The sequence below is a fragment of the Pelodiscus sinensis genome, chromosome 6 (genome assembly GCF_049634645.1).
Source record: "Pelodiscus sinensis isolate JC-2024 chromosome 6, ASM4963464v1, whole genome shotgun sequence".
Classification (NCBI taxonomy): Eukaryota; Metazoa; Chordata; order Testudines; family Trionychidae; genus Pelodiscus; species Pelodiscus sinensis.
In genome coordinates, this window is record NC_134716.1 from 121,252,965 (window position 1) to 121,268,681 (window position 15,717).

The window sequence follows — 15,717 nt, forward strand, 5'->3', positions numbered from 1 at the left end:
CTCATCTTGTCAAGATCAGAGCATCGGTCTGGACCTAGAGAAGCCCGCACTCCTCCCCCTCACATTTAACTCACCTGGCCAGTGAGTTAATGTGAGCAACAGACTGGTAACTTTTTGCAAAAGGAAGATGGGGTTTCTTTGCTTGTATAAGAGTGTATGGATGTATGTGTGTGATCAGGTTCAACCCTAGCATCTGGCATTACCTCTTCCAAAATCAGTACTAAATTAGTCCCTGTACAAAGTGCTAGGAACTCAGTGGTCCTGAAGGGTTCTGCCTTTTTCATCAGGCATTAACCTGAGGTCTTGACCACTTCAGTGTTTCAGTATATATAATTTTCCCACCTTGTGCTAGCACCAATTGGTATGTGGTTGATGTATTTCATTTACAGTGAAACTGGTAGGAAAATGGGAAATAGTCTGATTTGTTTATATATTAATTCACCTATTTTTTAGGAACAAAGACCTTCTGTGACTCTAGGATTCTATGACCTGCCTTTCCATATCAGAGCGGTGGTCCATTTACTGCCGCATCTGGTCTCCAGCAATGTTTGATTAGTACTGGGATGGCCAACCCATTACAAACGAAGAGCCAAAATAGTGGTGGATATAGCGCAAAGAGCCAAAGGAAAAATAGTTGTTGAACAAAAAAACCCAACCCCGGCCTCCATGTTTAGTCAAACAACAACAACAAAAGCCCTGGGAAGGCATTACCCTTTTAAGATGGCCATTTTGAAGTCTGCACTGGATGCTGCAACTCCGGCTCTGTCTCTTTCAGACAGAAACATGCTGCCCCTTTCAGAGCCATGAGCCACGGGTGTGGGAGCTGCAATTTTTTCTTTAAAGAGCTGCATGCAGCTCGCAAGCCGTGGGTTGGCCACCCCTGGATTAGAAAGCATCAGAAACCCTGTAGCGGACAGGACAAACTGAGGAGCCTTTGGCCATTATCTTGAAAAGTTGTGGAGACTGGGAGAGATCCCGGGTGATTGGAAAAAGGCAAATGTAGCACCCATCTTTAAGAAAGGGAAGAAGGACAATCTAGGGAACTATAGGCCAGTCAGTCTTACCTCAGTCCCTGGAAAAATCATGGAGTGGATCATCAAGGAATCCATTTTGAAGCATTTGGAAGAGGGGAAGGTGATCAAGAATAGTCAGCATGGATTCATGAAGGGCAAGTCATGCCTGACCAATCTGATTAGCTTCTATGATGAGGTAACTGGCTCCGTGGATATGGGGAAGTCAGTGGATGTGATATACCTCGACTTTAGCAAAGCTTTTGATATGGTCTCCCACAATATTCTTGCTAGCAAGTTAAGGGAATGTGGATTGGATGAATGGGCGGTAAGATGGATAGAAAGCTGGCTGGAAGGTCGGGCCCAGTGGGTAGTGATCAACGGCTCGATGTCAGGATGGCGGTCGGTTTCTAACAGAGTGCCCCAAGGTTCGGTTCTGGGACCGGTTTTGTTCAACATCTTTATTAATGACCTGGATGAGGGATTGATTTCACCCACAGCAAGTTTGCGGATGACACTAAGCTAGGGGGAGAGGTAGATACGCTGGAGGGCAGGGATAGAGTCCAGAGTGACTTAGACAAATTGGAGGATTGGGCCAGAAGAAATCTGATGAGGTTCAACAAGGACACATGCAGAGTCCTGAACTTGGGACGGAAGAATCCCAAGCGTTGTTACATGCTGGGTACCAACTGGCAAAGTAGCAGTTCTGTAGAAAAGTACCTGGGGATTACAGTGGATGAGAAGCTGGACATGAGTCAAGTGTGCCCTTGTAGCCAAGAAGGCTAATGGCATATCAGTTTGCATTAAGAGGAGAATTGCCAGTCGATCTAGAGATGTGATTATTCCTCTTTATGTCCAATTCTGGGCCCCCAATTACAGGAAGGATGTGGCTGCACTGGAGAGGGTCCAGTGGAGGGCAACCAAAATGATTAGGGGGCTGGAGCATATGACCTATGAGGAGAGGCTGAGGGAGTTGGGTCTGTTTAGTCTGCAGAAGCAAAGAGTGAGGGGGGATTTGATAGCAGCCTTCAACTTCCTGAAGGGAGGTTCCAAAGAGGATGAAGAGAGGCTGTTCTCAGTAGTGACAGATGGCAGAACAAGAAGCAATGTTCTCAAGTTGCGGTGGGAGAGGTCCAGGTTGGATATTAGGAAAAACTATTTTACTAGGAGAGTGGTGAAGCACTGGAATCGGTTACCTAGGGAAGTAATGGAGTTTCCATCTCTAGAGGTGTTTAAGTCTCAGCTTGACAAAGCCCTGGCTAGGTTGATTTAATTGGGATTGGTCCTGCCTTGGGCAGGGGGCTGGACTTGATGGTCTTCTAAGGTCTCTTCCAGCTCGATGGTTCTATGATTCTATGATTCTATGACAGATCAGGAACAACCTGCCCAGCTGGGAACTTTCTGTCCAGATGTGTCTGTCACTACAAGTGTGTTTAGTGACTTTTTAAGCATCCTTCTCTGATCCTTTTCCAGTGCTTGAATGTTCTTCTTGAATTGTAGATATTAGAACTGGATGCTGTATTCCAACTGTGGTCACACCAGTGCCAAATACAGACATAATGTAATTTTCTTAGTCCTGCCTCATTGTCCTTTTGGCCACAGCGTCACATTGGCAGCTCACGCTCAGATGATTATCCATCCCCCCGTGAATGTTTCATAGTATCTGCTTCCTGGGAATGAAATCCCCATCCTGCATTCTTTGTTTCCAGATTGATGACCTCACACGTGATGACCTATTGAATACATATTGTTTGCTCATCTGCTTATCAAGAGATCTATATCACTCTGTGCCAATAATTTGTCCACTTTATTATTTACCACTCTTCCAGTCTTTGTGTCATCTGCACATTTTAACTGTAATGATTTTATGTCTCCTTCCAGGTTATTGGTTAAAAAAAAACCTTAAATGGTGTAGGCCAAGAACAGGTCAAGGAATCACAGTGTTTTGTCTCTCGAAAGGTAGCAGATGGAGTTTCTGCACAGTGCAGTTCCTGGAGCATCTAGGAGCAGTGGGAGTTGATCCAGAATCTGAAACTGTGCATGTCTTTAACAAAAGTGCTGCATGGGTCAAAAGGGAATGCAGGCGTATAGTTTGTGGATGGCAGCTCATGTAAGCTTAGCACCGAATCTGGATCCAGATCGAATGGCCAGCTCCTTAGCCAATTGCTAATTGATATCTGTGGAGCATAGCTGTCCTGGTTGGGCTTTGTGTTCATGAGTGTCATTTTATTTAGATAAGAGCCAAAAGAATGCAAACTTTAACAAGGTTTTACATTCCGCTCAAGCTCTCGCTCATTCATTGAAACACTCCCTCCTGCAAAAAAAAGAAAAAAAAAACCAACAACTTCTTCTGACTCAGATTTTCCTTTCCATGCAGGAGTAAAGCATAATTGATTGCACTCTTGATAAAAGCTGGCAAGTTTGGTTAATGTGACAAATGACTAAAGAAAATGACTAGCACTAACTACAGTAGCGGGAACAAGGGCATAACAGCAATGGATTGCCACACCACCTACGTGCAGAAGAACAAGAGCAGCAGCTGGTTATGTCCGGGAAACTGGTGGGGATAGATGGTTATGTAAACTTTAATTTTTAACACAAGAGGCCAGATCATGACCTGGGTTTTATCGGGATTGCTCCTCTGACGTCAAAAGTAGCCGTTAGCACCAAGGTTCCCTCTAAACTGTGTAGTGGCACAGCCCTTCCGCTGCTTAATTAGCCATCCCCAGTCAGGCAGCTCTGTGTAGAACCCTGAGCCCCTGATTGGGCAGGGCCAATTAAACAGCTGTGGGGCTGTTCTACCATGCAACTTAGAGGAAGCATTGGTTAGCACTGATGGCTGGCAGGCAGGAAGTTACAGGAACTGCACCGTTTTAAGCCAGCTGACAATCTGCCTGATTCTTCCATGATAAATAAATGAGAAGAGTCTGTCATTTACCACCTCAATTATGGCCACAATTTTATGGGATCAAAGAATTGTAATCACAAGTTATTGTAGGGATATTTAGATATCTAATCCCTGCACTCAAAAGCACCTGCCCATGAGGCGAGGAGCTTTTATTTATCTGGGTCACACTACAAGCACTAAAATCAGAAACTACCGGTAACCTGTAAATTATGCTTGAAACTGAGACCAGATTGCCACAGTCTGATTTCAGGTATTTTGATGTTAATTTAGAGCATGCTCTTACTCTGAATTTACATAGGTGGAAATCCAAACATAATGATGCCTTAATGTTTTATTAGACAGGGTTTAAAGCCTGTTTAGCAATGCATTTTAGCTTTGTACATTTTTTTTCTTTTTTATTGCTTGAGGGTTTGATGTCTTTATTGTACCAAGACGAGTGTTCCCTTCCAAAGGATAAGGATTCAAAAGATGCCTTTGGCGAGATAGCAGCTATCAAGATTCATTCAAAGCAGACAGTTGGGGAGTGGGTAGCATGTGAAAAATAAATAGTATAAAAATAAGTGACATAAGGCAGGATAATTCCATCTCTTTTTTTAACACATGTGTCTTATGTGTTCTCGCTCCCACTGTTTTTTTCCCCCTCTGTCTAGTGCTTGTTAAATTTTGACTAGCACAGTTGTAGCAGGGCAGCCGAACATGCTGTGCAGCCCAGCTGAGACAAATGTGGTAGAAACTGTTTCACATAAATGGTGTTCACTTGCTTAGTTAATCTGCTGTAACAGCCCTGAAATGAAGAAAAAGCTATTCTTCCTGACACGTCTCACTTCATGGCTAACCTGTTGCCCCACTCTCTTCACCCTTCCATAAAAACCTCCCACAAGAAAAACATAAGTCGCCTCCAGAAATTTCAGAGGAGGCCAGAGCTACTCGAAAAAAGAACAAAAAACAAAAAAACACGAGCCTCCATTTTGTAAATGTATTCATAAGTAAGTGCCTAGTTTATTTCATTATGGCTTTGGGGCAGCCGTAGTATTAATTTTTCCAAAATCTTTGGGCAAAGTGGAGATATTGCTAGACATGCTTGAGAATTCCAAAACATGTCCCACTGTGAAGCACGATGTATTATTCCTCAGACAACTCACATTCGAAGTAAGAAATTTTTCCCCTCTCACCTTTGTCTGCCTTCTCCAATTAAAGCTCTTTGCAGAAGGGCCTGTCTATGGCCATGTCTAGACTGCACTGCTTTTTTGGGGATACTGGAGGTATCCCAAAAAAGCAATGCCACATCCCAGGAACACATCCGCTTTTTTAAAAAATAATTGAAAAAGCGGATGTGCTCTTTCACCATCACAGTAAACCTCATTCTATGAGGAATAAGAGATGTATCAAAAGAACACTTTGTTTCAAAATCTGGCACTATGTAGACATGCCACATTTCAAAAGAGCCTCTTTCAAAAATAAATCCGAAAAAGATATGCAATTTGCATACCGCAAATTGCGTATCTTTTTCCCATTTAACATTGCAGTGTAGACCTAGCCTATATGTTTGTACTCCAGTTATGCCTAGATCTTTGGCTGTGGTAGGCACTGTACAAGGAAGCACATTATGTTCACTCAAAAACAGTGAGAAGTCCTGTGGTATCTTAAAGACTAACAGATTTATTTGGGCATACATTTTTGTGGACAAAGACCACTTCATCAGATGCATTGAATGAAGTGTTTTTTACCCACAAAAACGTATGCCCTGCTAGTCTTTAAAGTTCCACAGGATTCCTCATTATTTTTGCAGATAGACTAACATCGTTATCCCTATGAGAATTAGGGCATGTCTACACAGCAGGGCTAAAATCCAAATAAGCTACACAACTTCAGCTATGTCAGTTGCATAGCTTAAGTCGAAATAGCTTATTTTGGCTTTTGGCGCTGTCTATACAGCAGGAAGTCTGACAAAGAGCACTCTTCCTTCGACTTACCTTATTCCTCGTACAATGAGGGTTACAGGACTCCAAGTAAGAAATCCTCCAGCTCGACATTATTTTGATATTATGTCGAAATAACTGCTTGTAGTATAGAGGCAGACTATGTTATTTCGGAATAACATTAGTTATTCCAAAATAACACTGCTGTGTAGACGTACCCTTATTGTTCAACATGCTAAGGAAAGAATAGGTGACCCAGTGGCGGATGGGGTAGAAGGTCTCTTTTACTGCAGATACTCAATCCGCTAGGACCTCCAAAGCCCTGGTCCACATGAACCACACATTAACCAGAGATTCGCCTTTTTATCTCAGTTAGTATGTAAATACACTTAAATCCTAATTTAGTAATGTGAGTACCCATATAATGTATAATCATAACCATGTTCACTGTTTACAGCTTTTTAGATGAATCATGCAGTTTCAGGGGGAAGGAGCCATGACCCTGAATACATCCAGGCTACGTCTACACTGGCCCCTTTTCCGGAAGGGGCATGTAAATTTCAGCAGTCGTCGTAGGGAAATCCGCGGGGGATTTAAATATCCCCCGCGGCATTTAAATAAAAATGTCCGCCGCTTTTTTCCGGCTTTTAAAAAAGCCGGAAAAGAGCGTCTAGACTGGCCCCGATCCTCCGGAAAAAGTGCCCTTTTCCGGAGGGTCTTATTCCTACTTAAAAGTAGGGCACTTTTTCCGGAGGATCGGGGCCAGTCTAGACGCTCTTTTCCGGCTTTTTTAAAAGCCGGAAAAAAGCGGCGGACATTTTTATTTAAATGCCGCGGGGGATATTTAAATCCCCCGCGGATTTCCCTACGACGACTGCTGAAATTTACATGCCCCTTCCGGAAAAGGGGCCAGTGTAGACGTAGCCTGGATGTATTTGGGAAGGGGAAGGGACGGGGGAAGATAACTCTTCTTTTACACACAGGGTGCATCTAGACTGGCAAGATTTTGCACAAAAGTGGCTGCTTTTGCAAAAAATCTTGCCAGCTGTCTACACTGGCCGCTTGAATTTGTGCAAGAGCACTGACTTTGTACAAAATCAGTGCTTCTTGCGCAAATACTTTCACGCTTCCGCTCAGGAAAAAGCCCTCTTGTACAAGAATACTTGCGCAAGGGGGCCAGTGTAGACAGGGAAGAACAGTTTTGCACAAAAAAGCCCCGATGGCTAAAATGGCGATCAGGGCTTTCTTGCGCAAAATCGTGTCTAGACTGGCCACAGATGCTTTTACGCAAAAGCACTTTTAGCACAAAAGCATCCATGCCAATCTAGACACGCCTTTGCGGAAATACTTTTAACGGAAAAACTTTTCCATTAAAAGTATTTCCGCAAAATCATGCCAGTCTAGATGCAGCCACAGAGTATTCATTAGAAAGTTGCATTCCTCGTACAACTGCACACAAAAAGGGAGAGGGTAGCAAACTTTATCAAGCAGAAGAAATCGTGATGCCTTTGCCATTCTTCCCTATACCATGGCAACAGTTACCCAGGTTGTTATTTAACACTTAATACTCCAACAAAAATGTATCAGTCATCCAATCAGCGAGGAAAGGAGCGTAGTGCATCCTTTGGCACAATTTAAATGGAATTAAAGAGGTCACCAGCAGCCTAGTGTCTGGAGAATTAGTTACCTATCATTGACGGCTCACTCCTCACCAAATACATCGGAAGAAAATCATAGTTCCACTCATACACAAACACACAAAAAGTAGGGGAAGGAAGATAAAGTCCTAACATGCATTCCATGTAAAAGTTTGGTGGGTTGATATAGAAAGAATTTATTGGTCAATTCCTGCCTGAATCTCTGGCCCTAGATACTGAGGGTACAGGAATGGCAGGGTGATGCCTGCTTGTGCAGCCGCATGGATCTCTCCTCTGTTGTGTAGGCTTCACGGCAGAGATGGGATTGAACCCTGTGATGGCCAAGAGCGGCAGCTGGAGACATGCAATGGCAGGGAACGAACGGTACCTTTTCAGGTCCAAAAAGTGCAGCTGTTTGCTGGTGTTAGCCATGTGTTTTTACATAAGAACAGCCAGACCAAAGGTCCCTCTAGCTCAGTATCCTGTCTTCTGAGAGTGGCCAATGCCAGAGGGAATGAACAGGACAGGGAATCATCAAGTGATCCCTCCGTCACCCATTCCCTGCTTCTGACAAACAGAGGCTAGGGACAGCATTCCTACCATCCTGGCCAATGGCCATTGATGGACCTTGCCTCCATGAATTGATCTAGTTCTTTTTGGAACCCTGTTAAAGTCAGAAAGTTACATGAATTAGCCAATACCACATGACAATAGTATTTCTTTTACCTGTTAATATCACCACACACACAGGAGGGGCTAGATTCTACCATTTTTGCCTATCTGAAAGAGTATTCTCCTCTGGGGCTAATTCCACTCGAGTCACTGAGACTTTGCATGGACCGACATACTCATCAGTGTGAGTAAATGTAGCCAATTCTGGTGAATACCCACAGTGCCGTTGTGAACTAGGGAGAGTCAGAACAATGATAACATTGCTTTTAGCTTTTTACTCATTTTCAGCGCTTGGAAGAACCACTCATTTTCCAGTAATCCCAAGAAAGGTCAAAGAGAGCTTACATCTGTATCGACTACAAGTAGCATTAGCTCCAATTTCCTGGTGAGTTAACTGGAACACATAGAAGTGAAGCATCATATTCAAAGCTCACTGATGCCAGTAGGAATTTATCTAGTGAATTCAATAGCTTTTTGGATAAGGCCCTAATTGATCTACCAAAGGCCAAATATGGGGAATTCGTGGCAGGGCTTGGGGTAGAACTCTTCAGGAATACCAGTAGCTCAGACTGTTAATCCTAATTGAGAATGTTTTCAAGAAAGAACTCTAGTGGCGTAAATTAATTTTCTAGCAGAGCAGAATGACTCTCTTGCTATTGTCCAATATCTTTACACCAACAGAACATTTTGGTCTTTTTTTTTTAAGTGACCTGGCTTACCTTTGAACGTTGGCCTTCCAACCACACTACCATCTCTGCTGCTTTCCAGAACTCTGGCCACATGCAGGTAATTTCTGTGTCCTTAAAATATCCTTGAGCCAGAAAATAAATCCCCCTGCTGTGGGCTGCATTTCCACCGTTACAGCCAAAAGCTCTTTGCAAACCAAACATGCTAGCTGCCATTCCTTCACATTTGTAACATTTAACTGTAATGCTGCTGCCCCTGAGGAGCTGCGGAATAGCATTTCAATTTGCCATCCCTGGATTTGTCCTAAAGAACTGGAGACATGTCAGCTTATCAGTCTGTGACCTTTTCTATTAACATTGTCTTCAGGTTGGCTTGGCAGCACGCAAGGAAAACAAATCGTCTTACCCGGAGCAGGTCTAGCTGGCCAGGATAATGCAGCTCTGGCACAAATCTGTTAAATTTTTAAATTGAGAACATTGCTATGGCTACATAAAATATATTAGATATAAGGATCCCTGAGGGGCAAGAGGAGAAGCCAACAAAATTGAAACCATTACAATGGATCTAAAGGAGGAGGGATTCTTGTAAAGCTTGTGAAAGTACATTGTGTAGCTTGTTTACACTGGCCTGATACTCTGGAGATAATGCAAATGGAGTCACCACATAAATTATGTGACCTTTTCATGGTGCAGTCTTCTGGAGATCTCAATGGAAATATTGTTTTTCAAAACAAAATTGTTTCTCATCCTCTCCCTGACTTTCCTAAGTTCTCTCACTCTAGTGACTATTTGATGGAGGAGGGGAGTCATTATTACCTAAAGTCTTACTGTCATGAGACGGTGCAGTCAAGGCAACACAACGGCAGCTTCTTCCTTGTATGTTCTGAGGCATCCCAGCAGAGAGCATTGAGGAGCCTGTCTTTCCCAGAATGCTCTTCGTTATAATGTCACACCAGGTCTAAAAGGGAGAGGGAAGGTGGCCACCGTGTTTGGTGGTAGGGAGATTATAATGGGATGTCTTTACATAAGTTTAGTGAAAACAAGGTGCCCAAAGCCTTGGACTCAGAGTTTGAGAAGATGGGTTCTAGTCCTGACTGTGCCACTGTGTAATCTTGAGCTAGTTTGTTCTCTCTCCAGCTAGATCAGGAGTTCCCTATATGTACAGTGTGTAGAACGTTGGGTCAGTTGAGTCTTACAAGTGCTAGCATAATATGTTATATATATAAATGCCTGTCAAAGGTGTTGTGATTGACAACCTTGTAGATAAACCCTCTGTTTATTCTGCACTCTGGGCCTACGTCTACATTGCAGGCTTCTTGAGCAAGAAGCTTTTTGCGGAAGAGATCTTTCACAAAAACGTCTGCGCAAGAGTGCGTCTGCACTGCAAAAGCACATTTGAAAAGCGATGAGCTTTTGCATAAGAGAGCGTCTAGACTGCATGGATGCTCTCTCACAAAAAAGCTCTGATTGCCCTTAACCGAATGGCCACCAGGGCACCTGTGCTTCTTTCTAGAGGCTGTTTTTGCGCAAAAAAACCCTGATTCCTGTCCACACACCTTTTTGTGCAAGAGCTCTTGTGCAAAAAGGAGTTATTAATTGTAGAAAGAGGAATACCTATACCACAAAACCCCTCTGTTCTGTTGATTCACTGTAAATTTTCTTGTGCAAAAAAGTGCTCGAAGTGTGGAAGCTCTGTGAGTTTTTGCGCAAAAACTCTGCAGTGTAGACATAGCATGGGAGCAATGCCAGTAGAAACATCTGCTTCCCCATGGTGGCTATCTTGGAAACATGCTTCTCCCCCATGACTTGGAGGCACAGTCTACATGTCTAAATGTAGATCAGTCTCCTTGGCCCTGAAACTGCCCACCAAGTTGTCAATTGAGTTTTTCTGCTTAGATATTTGGACACTGGCAACTGACCTGAAAACTGACAAACTTGTTTATTTTTTCTCTCTACAGACTTTATACAGAAGCCTTTCCTTGTGCAACTTATGGTATAGTCTAAATGGTGACCAAGAAATAAAAGCCTTTATCCTATTTCTAGTCCCATTGCTGAAGCGCTCTGTGAAAACACATCATGAATATTAATAGTCGTCATTGCAAGGGACTGCATTGTATGAACATATCTAGGAAACATTGCTTCAGCTTTGCAGATATACACCCCTGAAGTTCCTATTTATCCATCCAGCTCCTTTGAAGCAGGGCAGCATCAAAGCTGAGCAGCGATAATTCTCTGCTGTCTTTCCCACAGTGTTCTGACCCACTTTTTTGGTTTCTATGACGTCCCTGATTCAAGGAGCAGAGCGACATGGAATCCCCTCATCTCAGCTCTTTGTTGCCTTCTTGTTCATTTTTCTGAGTATGCAGTTACCTCAGGGCCTACTCTGCACAATGGTGCATCATAAGTTCATTTCTGAGTGATGCCATTCTACAGTTATTAATAGCACAGTGGTTTTGGTTGAGAGGGGCTTATGCAACCCCTCCTCCTTTTTCCTGTCTTGCTTCATGGGGATTTATAAAGCCAAAATACAGTGAGTTTCATCTGGTTTTAAATAAACCTCAGGCACATCACCTGACAACAATCAACACAAAGTGGAACCATAATAATTAAACTAGTGTTAACCCCTCACGTCTAGATATTTCAGTGCAGGTCTGCATTTGACCAGTGGGAATCAGAGTAATAATACAACCAGGTGCTTTTATTACAGAAATAAGCCAACACATAGACCCTTGCACTGACTAAAGGTACACATTACCAATAGGACTGGTTGGAAAATGTTTATTTTTCCTATGAAGAATTTCAGTTTTTTTGGGAAAAACAACAACAAATGAATACCAGAATTAAAACCAGCTGTAAGGGTGCCGAGAGAAAATCTTGGTCCCAGAAATAAAAGAATTCTATGAGTCTGAATACTGTAATTTGCTCATTCGGTTCAATCAGAACAGGATAGGTCTTCCAGGGTAGGTCTATGTAGTGTTTTGTAGCGAGCAAAAGAAAGTCTCCCAACCCAGGCTAGCAGACTTGGGTTAGGGCTCACGCTAGTGCTCTGAAAAGAGCCAGACCAGCTATTCTTTGAAGTAGCATCTCAGGCTCTGAAGTTCCAGGAACATGCTGGGCTTCAGAGACCAAGCTTCAGTTCAAGAATCAACTTCAAACCCCTATTGACACTGCTATGTTTTAGAGCAGTCCTGAGAGCCTGAGATTCACAGAATGCGAGTTCCGGAAAGTGCTATGATCGAAAATAATTTCAGAAATTCCTACCCAGCCACAGCAGCTATGCTCCATGTGAAGGTTCTAAGTCAAGCTGTGTGGATGAAGCACAATATAAAATGTATATTTGGCACACTTAGCCTCACTTCCTCTAGGATGTGTCTAGACTGGCAAGTTTTTCCGCAAAATCATCTGCTTTTGCAGAAAAACTTGCCAGTTGTCTTCACTGGCAGCTTGAATTTCCGGAAAAGCACTGACGATCTCATGTAAGATTGTCAGTGCTTTTCCGGAAATACTATGCTGCTCCTGTTTGGGCACAAGTCTTTTTCCAAAAGACTTTTGCGCAAAAGGGCCAGTGTAGATAGCACAGTACTGTTTTCTGCAAAAAAGCCCCGATCGCGAAAATGGTGATCGGGGCTTTTTTGCGGAAAAGTGCGTCTAGATTGGCCACGGACGCTTTTCCTCAAAAAGTGCTTTTGCCGAAAAGCATCCTGTCAATATAGACGTGCTTTTCCGAAAGTGCTTTTAATGGAAACTTTTCCGTTAAAAGCATTTTTGGAAAATCATGCCAGTGTAGACGTAGTCCTAGTGTATTCATCTTTCACATGTATTAGAAACTGCCATTGCAATTATTTTTATCCTATGGAACTATCCTGCCTGAAATTTGATGCTTATCACATGGATTAATCAGAGGCAACGGAAAGTGTTCTGTTCTGTTCCATAATTGGCTCATTCAAAAGACTGCTCAGAGCCAGCTGGTTTAGACCTAACTAACGGAGAAGAAAATGACATTAGACCAGCAATTCCTCCTCATGAAGCCACGTAAGTGTTCCTGGGATGTCTCCCATCCAAGTATTGATCAGATCTGATAATAGGTGAGATGGGCCAGTGTCACAAGTTAGAATTTTCAGAGTCCCTGCATGACGAAGTAGCTGAGGCCTCATTTTCAATAGTCAAATAGCTACTTTAGATTATGTTTTCAATAGAACTGGAGACTTCAGCTCCCAAGTCACATTGCAAATCACTAGGATCCATGCTTGGTTTTTTTTTTGTTTTTTTTTTTTGGTCATTTAGGGCCTTTTGACAATATTGTGCAGAAATTCAGTTCTGCCTCTGAATTTTTAACCCTGAGGAATTGAGGGACTTTGATCGGATGTTTTGGTTCCGACCCACAACTATATAAGACAATTCCAGAATTGTCAAGCTGTGTGTCACTCTCAAGTCTGTTGACTCAACATGAAGTGATGGAAATAGACACAAGCTCTTTTGTTGAGATGTCACCAGGTTCAATCAGCCTTGAGATTTGTGCTCTGTCACCATCAGATTTGTAAATTCTCAGCCATTTTTGTTTTTTTAATGTCTCTGTGGCAGACGGCATTTACTTATATATGGTTATAACACCAAGATCTTGAGAAATGACTAATGATTTAGGGAGGGTCTAACGTTAAGGTGTCCGATTCGAGACACTTGAAAGGGATCTGGTTTTAAAAAGGGCCGAGTACTGAGTGAAAAGAATAGGCCTCATTTAGGCCTGGTATATACTCGGCCAAGCAGGTTGGATTAAGGTGTGCAACTCCAGCTATGCAAAACACAGAATGAGGAGTACTGGATACCAGTGGGAGTTTGATTTAAGGATCCACATTAGACCTGCTAAATAGAACGCTAGAAGATCGACCTCTGCAGGGTCGATCTTCTCTGTAGTGTAGACAGGCCCTTTAGTGAGCATCAGTTCTGCAATGTGGCCAACTCTATCACAATTTTTTCATATATTTGGCTTTGTTTCCTACAACTCAGCTCCTGGAGTAACGTGATGACTGGAGAATCTCAGCTTCTATTTATAAAAACATAAGTTTCTAGACCTCAAAGATGTGGAGAAAAGCTTGAAATCATCATCAGCCTCAAAATCCAAAGGACAACAAAAAGGACCCCAAATTAAAATAAAATCATGGGGTTTGTGGGAGTCCTGACTTATGGTTTTGAACACTTGGGGTTGGCAATGGTGAATTTAGTCCCCCCGATACTGAATTTACCTCCTCCCCATCACTTTCACTTTTGAAAAGCTTGGTCAATAGCCAAGAATTGGAATGTCCTGTCAGGATAGTGCCCATTCCATACTATGCTGACAGGTTATTTAAGCTCAGAAGGAGTCAAACAGACATTTCTTTGGAAAAGCAGACATTTAAAAAACATGTCAAACTGTGGGTTAACCGACTGACTGCCCATTGGGTTTTCATTAAATAATTCATTGATTTATACCCTTCTTGACAATACCAGGAATAGTTCCATTTTTCAGCAAGAAGGCAGCTGTGTTAATCGTCAAGTCGGACAAAGGGCACCTCCAATATTTTGAGCCGAGCTCACCTAGCGGTTGGTGCTTTGGGTTTATCATTACAGCTTTTCTTCTTGCACATGGTGTGGAATTTGAGCAGTTGCTAATGTGCATGGAAACGGATGTCAGTACAGGGACAAATTTCTGCTTTACATAGCTCATGACCTTCATTACTTTCCTCTCCCTTTGCATATTTAGTACCAGCTTCATCTCTGTCCTTGTGAGAGCTGCCACTAATCATCTGACACATTTAGCTGCTTTTTCTGCTTATGGAATAACTGCAAATACAGTGTGATTTCCTGAAATGTATTAAATAAAGTTAAAATGTCCCCACGGGCAAAGGCCTGGCAAAAGGCCTCTGCAGTATATATATTCCTATGCTTAAGTGGGAATTATACATTCTGTACTGGTCCTTGCTGAGAGGCAAATTATTTTCTCTGTTAAAGTTTTCCACAAGTGTTTTTGCCTTTTTTTTAAAGTTTATGTTCTAGTTACAAATAGTTCTTCTTGCGAGTAACCAACAGCAACATTATGTCAGCTAGTTGTGACTGTTCAGTTCACTCACACATTATTGTTTCTTTCCCCTAATTGGAAGAGTTTTGAGGCACTTCCAACAGAAATACTTGGATACATGTGAATGACAAGCTTGGTTTCCATGAATATAACCACCTAGGATTTGTAAACAAGTATTCTGAGAATGTTTAAAAGTTAAAATTTGAAGACTTGAACATTTGCAGAAGATTGATGCACAAGGAGCTGAACATGGTCCATTATATTCTGTTAAGAGGTTGCATGAATAGTCATAGAATTGTTGTGAAGTGTTTTCCAACCTCAGATCCTTGTGACATGCATGGGGTCAGGAGCCCCTGCCCTCTGAAATAGTCTCTATGTATTTTGGGGAATTGTCAGCTCCTCCATCTAGCTTCTGGCATTGTGGAAAGATGTCTTTTCTTCTTTGTTTAAACATTTTCATTTCTTTCTTCCTGTGGGATATTTATTTTTACCTTGTAATTTTTTGTATCAGTTAAGTCAGAGCATCTAGGGGATTGTATGAAATCAAGTAGATGGAAGCGAACATAGTCACTATGGCTGAACTTTATTAAGTTATTCACTGTTCCTGGGAAGGGACTATAGTAACTGTTAGTTTCCAGGGGTGTCAGGGTTCATTGTCTGTATAAGCAGTGGGAAATCACTAAAGGAGAAATAAGTAAAGTTTTAGCCAATGATTTATAGTTTAACAATTAAGTGGCAAATCCAACGCATCATATCAGCTCCTGCAGAGGCCAGGGTGGGGGCCTTTTACAGTGGGGAGAGTCAGGACCAAAGAGTGATGCTTTGTCTATACA

At 42.4% G+C, this 15,717-nt stretch overlaps 1 long non-coding RNA gene across 2 annotated transcripts in view; it reads left to right on the top strand.

Annotated features, from left to right (window-relative positions):
- The window catches only part of LOC112543657 (uncharacterized), a 77,874-nt gene that overhangs the window by 20,594 nt on the left and 41,563 nt on the right, over positions 1-15,717 (top strand). For both annotated transcript variants that reach the window (XR_012904530.1, XR_012904529.1), the window contains exon 2: positions 8,853-8,932. This is a non-coding gene — a long non-coding RNA (uncharacterized LOC112543657). The remainder of the gene's footprint in view (positions 1-8,852; positions 8,933-15,717) is intronic.